Below are 6,753 nucleotides of genomic sequence, written 5' to 3'. Positions count from 1 at the left end.
TAATAACATCAGGATTAATGCAACAAATATTATATTAAATTTGTTAAAAAATTTGTTGAATCTCAGCACAGACGTGCAAGAGTGGTTCCCCTATAAACATTGATATGTGTCCATAAGTATTTAATCTTTTTATGGTATCAGATATAGATGTAATTTTAAAAGCAGGAATGGAGAACAGAGTAATCTGGGCGCGCGTCGAAGTCTAGACCCCCTTCCCCGGGACGGGGGGGGTATGAAAGAAGAGGCGGGTCATAGCGACAGAGGTAAAAAGAAATTACGTATTTTTCGACGTTCCCGTTAGCAACGTCATAAAAACGTGGTTTAAGTGAGCCAATGAGATAATTTCAAATTTTTGTTACGTGCTGGAGGGGTAATTCTATACTGGGCTATGAGTTGGACTGAAGGAAATACTAACCGTTCTCCATTCCTGATTCTAAAATTACATCTATCCCTGTTGGTATTAATTGATATTTTTACCCTTTTTTCCAACCATGAACTAAGCAATAAAAATAGAATCATTACATTGCTGTTGCTGTCAGTGTCAAATGAAGATGAAACCTAAATTACGAGTCATTGATATAACTTCAATGACACTAACGGCACCAAGTTTTACCTTCTGATTGGAGCTCTAGGAGTTAGGGTTAACCTTATTAGAATTAGGATACTTATTCATCTACTCATGGAAAAAATAATACTGATATTATTCGCCCAGTTTTTTCTCCCAGATACATAAATATTGGAAGTATTTTTTTTTAAACAGATTTTTGATCGAAAACAAAAGATCTACCATGAGTTATAAAATTAAATAATTTATTAGATTTTCCCTACTATACCATTTGCATCTTCCTTCCAAATTAAATTTGAAATATTGTTCCTACTACGCTTTTTACCTCCTTCTATATATTAATAGGATTTTCTTTTTATTAATATTAATCTACGAAAGTATATGATTTAAAGGGACTCTAAAGAAGTCGACGGACCGTTAGATTTTTTTCCTTCAAAATAGAGAAAATAGTCGGTTATTTTCCTATTTTTGTGTTATGCAGTCTCATCTGGCATATGACATGCTTTAGGCCAATCTCAGCGCAAGCAAACTTGGGTCTGGGACTCTTGGGAAGCGCCAAATTGGGGCAGAGGCCAGGCTATTCGAAATGGAGAAACTATGAATAAGGACCACAATCAATCCGAAAAGAGAATAACCGGATGTTATGAGCCGCTTTACAACCACGAAATAATCCTTCTATTACACGTTTTACGTCAGCTGCTGACGAAAATGATTGGGACGGGTGACTTCTTTTTAAATTGCAAGATCCATTGAATGAAGCAAAAGAACCAAAAGCTTGGCCGGCACATGGGGACGAAAGATGTCCGTCAAGACCTAATTTGACCAAGTCGGAGGTAACTGTGAAGGAGAGATCCAATAGTAAACAATGATAATAACATATTTCAACAATTTTCTCACCTCTATGAAGCCAATGTTCAAAAAAATTAGCTTTAGTGACACTTTGGTGTTGGATGCTTTCCAACGACATCTCCTTTGTTAAATCGTAGATAAAAACTTAACACTCGCACAAACCAACTGATTAATATACATGTATAAATTTAAGAAATATAGTAATGTGTTGAATCTTTAATGAAACTATAAACTTTGAGAGCAGCTGCATTTTCGTTACTATCATTTTTTGTTATCATGTTTGCCCTTGATCATCGAAAAACCCTGAAAGCCTTCGTAGAAACCAAAACGTCAGTTATTATTAATTCCTTTCATATAGCAGAGCGAGAACAAAAAGATATTTGCCGAATATAGTCCGATCACTTCGTTCTGTCAGCCCATGATCAATCCCAAGTTGTTAGGTCAATCTAGAAGATTGTGTTGACAAAGAAAGACATATACGATCACTCAACTCTATTGAAGTTGAGTTAGGACATTTTCGCTCGTAGATCCCAATGATTTCTTGATGGAATTGATTCAGAAGGCTTTTGCCACGGTTTCCTTCAATAGATAAGCTCATAGCGAAGTATGGTGTTTGTAATAAAGGTGCTAAGCCTCTTTTCGGGAGCCTACCTTAACTTTTACTTTTTATATAAGAGAAAAGCAACTTGAAACTTTTAACGATTTTTGGACCTACAGTCGACGGAATATTGCTTCGAGGAGAAAATCTCCTCAGGGAGAAAGGTATAAAAGCGTCTCCCATCAGGGAGAAGTTGTAAGATGTAGAATTTGTTGGCGTAACGCTGGCTACGTTTCGCCTTTATAACAGCCGGCACCGCGGTTAGGAGGTGAGATTGTTGGGATAAGAAAACACGAAGATTTACTAAACAATTTCATAGCTTCTTAAATGCAGTCAGTATAAATAGACCGAACGCGCTATTAATTTTTACTATGTTATAGGAAATATATTGCAAAATTGTACAAGTGTTCCACGAAAAGAGGATGAAACCAACATTCTTTACCCGGAGTAAAACATCCTGATGGAGAGGAAACCCATTCAAAAGTTCATTATCTTACGGGACAAGTATAGCAAACCTTGGACAACCCCGAAGAAGTAAAAAATTTGCAATGCAGTTGATAGAAAAATGGTAACTGACACAACAGGTATTATAGTCTGTCAAACGAAAGAAGAGCCCTGAGAAATTTGACCAAATTGGTGCCGCCACCATCGACCCCATAGTACTTTATCAACTTGTTTTGTTTTGTCAATAGTCGTCTGTAATATAGTCTGCTATAAACAGATAGGCTTAATCGCAATAGAACCAATACATTTTGCTATATATATTTAATATGTTTATGTTTCATGGTTTTTTACGATCATCGAGCATTAAAGAATATAAAACAAAATTAACGACAAGACACCAGTTTTATCTTTGTTGAACTAGCATTGCAATATATTTTAATGACATAAGTTAAAGTACTTGTCCATAAGTAGTTCAGCATCAAAGCATCTTCAGTCCACGTCTTCATCATAGTCTTCGCTGTCTTCTTGCATATTAATTTCAAGAGGTTCAATTGTGGTTTCGATGATGGAATCTTTTTCCCAATACTCATGCATTATATTCTCGACGTGAACTTTATGAAATAATAAAGCGTCACAAGTCCAGAACCCTGAAGTACGAAATTGACGAGGTTGCTAAAAGTAGAGGTCACACGGTAGTGAGGATTCCACCGTACCATTGCCAGCTTAACCCGATTGAACTAGTATGGGCACAAGTGAAGAACGACGTCGCGAGAATTGGCGTAAGGCAATAGAGCACGTCGAGAATATAATGCATGAGTATTGGGAAAAAGATCCCATCATCGAAACCATAATTGAACCTCTTAAATTTAATATGCAAGAACACAGCGAAGACTCTGATGAAGACGTGGACTGAAGATGCTTTGATGCTGAACTACTTATGGACAAGTACTTTAACTTATGTCATTAAAATATATTGCAATGCTAGTTCAACAAAGATAAAACTGGTGTCTTGTCGTTAATTTTGTTTTATATTCTTTAATGCTCGATGATCGTAAAAAACCATGAAACATAAACATATTAAATATATATAGCAAAATGTATTGGTTCTATTGCGATTAAGCCTATCTGTTTATAGCAGACTATATTACAGACGACTATTGACAAAACAAAACAAGTTGATAAAGTACTATGGGGTCGATGGTGGCGACACCAATTTGGGCAAATTTCTCAGGGCTCTTCTTTCGTTTGACAGACTATAGCAGTTTTCCTTGACTGATATATTTTAACCTTTATATTAAAGATTCTACTATCATTGTTACATATGGTTTCGAAATTGACTAGTACAAAAGGAAAAAACTCAAACAATATCTTTGCTAGTCAGCACTGTTTCAACCGTAAGGAACATTACTGTTGCGTTATATTATTAACTACTTTAAAAATTAGATAATCATAGAGATTTGAATTTTAAAGCAACCCAACTTTAAAAAAGCCAAAATGTCAATGTAGATATCCCTTCGTAGATAAAGCTTAGATTTATTTGTTTTGTTGAAATTTCGAATTGAATATAAATAGAAAATCTCATTGGAAAAGGAATTTTATCTTTATACATGAACCATGGCAATTACTCCCTTCCCCAGAGAAATTGCCTGTAATTGAGCTCAAATATTGTCCTGTTAAACAAAGCTAAGCCTGTCTATAGTGCACAAGCCATCACACAGTGTCAGGAAAGGTTGTCGTAATTCACCGTGACACCTCTTTCTCTTCTCGAGGTACGAGATTAACCACTAATAAGTTTGTTAACTTTTAAAAATATAATTTGAAACAATACTAATTCTGATAAAGTTGTCAAAGCGTTACTAATAGATATAGACATCCATGGTTTTTCTCCTATATATTTTCTAGAAACACATAACTTTAGTTTGCCCGTCCCTTATTAACGTTTGGTATATTAGTTTGATTAGTTTAACCTTAGTGAAATACGTGGTCGAGTGTGCAGAAAAACGCGCTGAGTTTTTACAATACCAGGCCCTATAAGATTGAAATATATTATAGCACCAATTCTTAGGTAGAATAACGCTCATGATAGAGGAATTTTGCGTAGACGGCGCTCACCTTTACGTTTACATATTTTATTCGCCAGATTTAAACAAATAAGCTTCTTAATTATGGATTTGTCACGAATCTTAAAATCATAGAGGATTTGGGAACGTGTCATAAAATATGAAAACGAAGAATTGTTTAGAATATTGTGAAAATTAGACTATCGGAAATGTAGGGTTAAAATGTACATTTATAAAAGCAAAGATTCGCTTCTTTATTATACACTAAGCTAAGATTCGCTTTTTTATTATACACTAGTTTTTCTCTCGAGTTTGTTCACCTGGCATTAGTACTTTTATTTAATTAATTATCGCAAAGTAAAAAACAACACCAGAATCGCAAAAGCGAAGCAAAGTAAATTGAACGGCAACTCAATGATGGCAGCCAATTCTTCGAAATAATTAAGCATAATGGATTATCGAAAGAAACGCTACATATAGGTTCTTGCTTTTCAAACCTAATGTTGCATCAACTTACACTCTGCAGAGCAAAAGAGAAATTAAAAATGATTCATTTAAAGGGACTGTAAATAAGGCGCACGTGGTTAAGAATTATTTAAAATACGTCACAGGCACCACGTGAAGCCAAGAATCAAAGACTCCTCATGAAGTGGGACACCTAGTCCTTGTTTTTCGTGATATTGCAGCGCTTAGAGCTAGTTTTCGGAATAAAACAAACTAAGCTTCTTTCAACCATGCAATTGATCAGTCACGTGCCTATGATGTTTTTCAAATAATTTTTATCCACCCGCTGATTCCTTTATTACAGTTCCTTTAACCGTCTCATCTAACAAATAGTGGGTCAACGACAGGAAACTCGTTACAAGATCTTAAAAGGTCAGTTGTTTGTTTTCCCGACGGGTTAGAGACTCAACTTTCTCCCAGGCTCCCATCGGACTTACAGCGAGAACGTAGTTAAATTACAAAATTCTTCAAAACACCAGTCAAAATAAGGCTATAGTAGTTTTCAAAACCATTGCTTTGGTGTGTTTGCGTTGAAGCGTCGAAGAATTTTTAAACTTTCATAATTACCAAATTTTTAAAGATATGTGTGTTTCGCGATATTGAAATGGAATTAACAACTTTTCAATTAGTTAAGGTTAATTTGCCGGCTGAATATTTGTTTTCTTGATGTACTAAATAGAATCTGATACCGACTTAGGCCAAAATATTTCTTAATTGGATATTGTGTAACTCAAGGGTATTTTTGTAGACAAACTCTTGCACCACTCCTGGGTAATCGTCGCAAATTGTTAAAAGAAAGAAAAAGAACAAGGCTTAAAGAATAATAACGTATTCAGAAAGCATGTGGTATTAAAGTTTCATAAGCCCCGAAACGTCAGTATTCAAAACAAGGTTTTTATACTAGTGCCCGTTGTATTAGTCACGATGAGCTGTTCTACAATCCATTATATATATAAAATATTCTTCTGCACGTCCGAAAGCCCAACAGACTTCTGTATGTGATAATACAATTGTTAAAGTTTGTGAAATTTCAGTAATCAAAACATGGCTTAACGAGTTTTTCAAATTTTTATGGTAGTGCCCGTTGTATAGATACTATTTAAATAGCTTGCAAATTAAATGTTCAACGTCACACACGCCACCACTCTTTGTTCAAAGTGTGCATGTATTTTCCGTTTCACCTGAACAAACAGGCCTAGTTAAGTGTTGCGTTGGCAAGTGTAATAATCCGAAATCTTTTAAAAAATATCTGAATACCATGTATAACTCAAAAATTTGAAAAAACCAATGAAGTTGAAAAAGAAATTTGTCAATGTACAGTATGGCGTCTGCCTGTATAATTTAAAACATATAGCTGTGGCCATGGTGTTAAATGCAAGACGTTTCCGAGCCTTATTGTGCTGCTTTATACCAAATATTTGGAAAGGGCTTTTCTAGTAGTTTTTATTTTTAATCAGTTTGTTCAATGCAAATCTTTGATATTTGGTGCAAAATAGGATTTTTAAAACTCTGCCAGCAATTTTATAATCTTAGTGACGTATATATCTGGATAGAGGGCTTGTGGCTGGTGAGAAAATATGTAACTGAAAATTATGAAAGGACTCGTAAAAAACCATATACGAAACTGTAAATTCTCAAAGAGTAGGAAACAAACCGAAAAGATATGAATTAAGAAAAAATTAACACCTGCGTCTTTAAAAAGAGCTTTCATCAAAGCATAGCACTTCACATGG

Source organism: Phalangium opilio, unplaced genomic scaffold, assembly GCF_054372755.1.
Source record: "Phalangium opilio isolate 3A_F unplaced genomic scaffold, DU_Popi_V2 ptg000031l_1, whole genome shotgun sequence".
NCBI classification, from domain to species: domain Eukaryota; kingdom Metazoa; phylum Arthropoda; class Arachnida; order Opiliones; family Phalangiidae; genus Phalangium; species Phalangium opilio.
The sequence above is the reverse complement of the archived record's forward strand: the minus strand, read 5'-3'. Positions refer to the sequence as shown.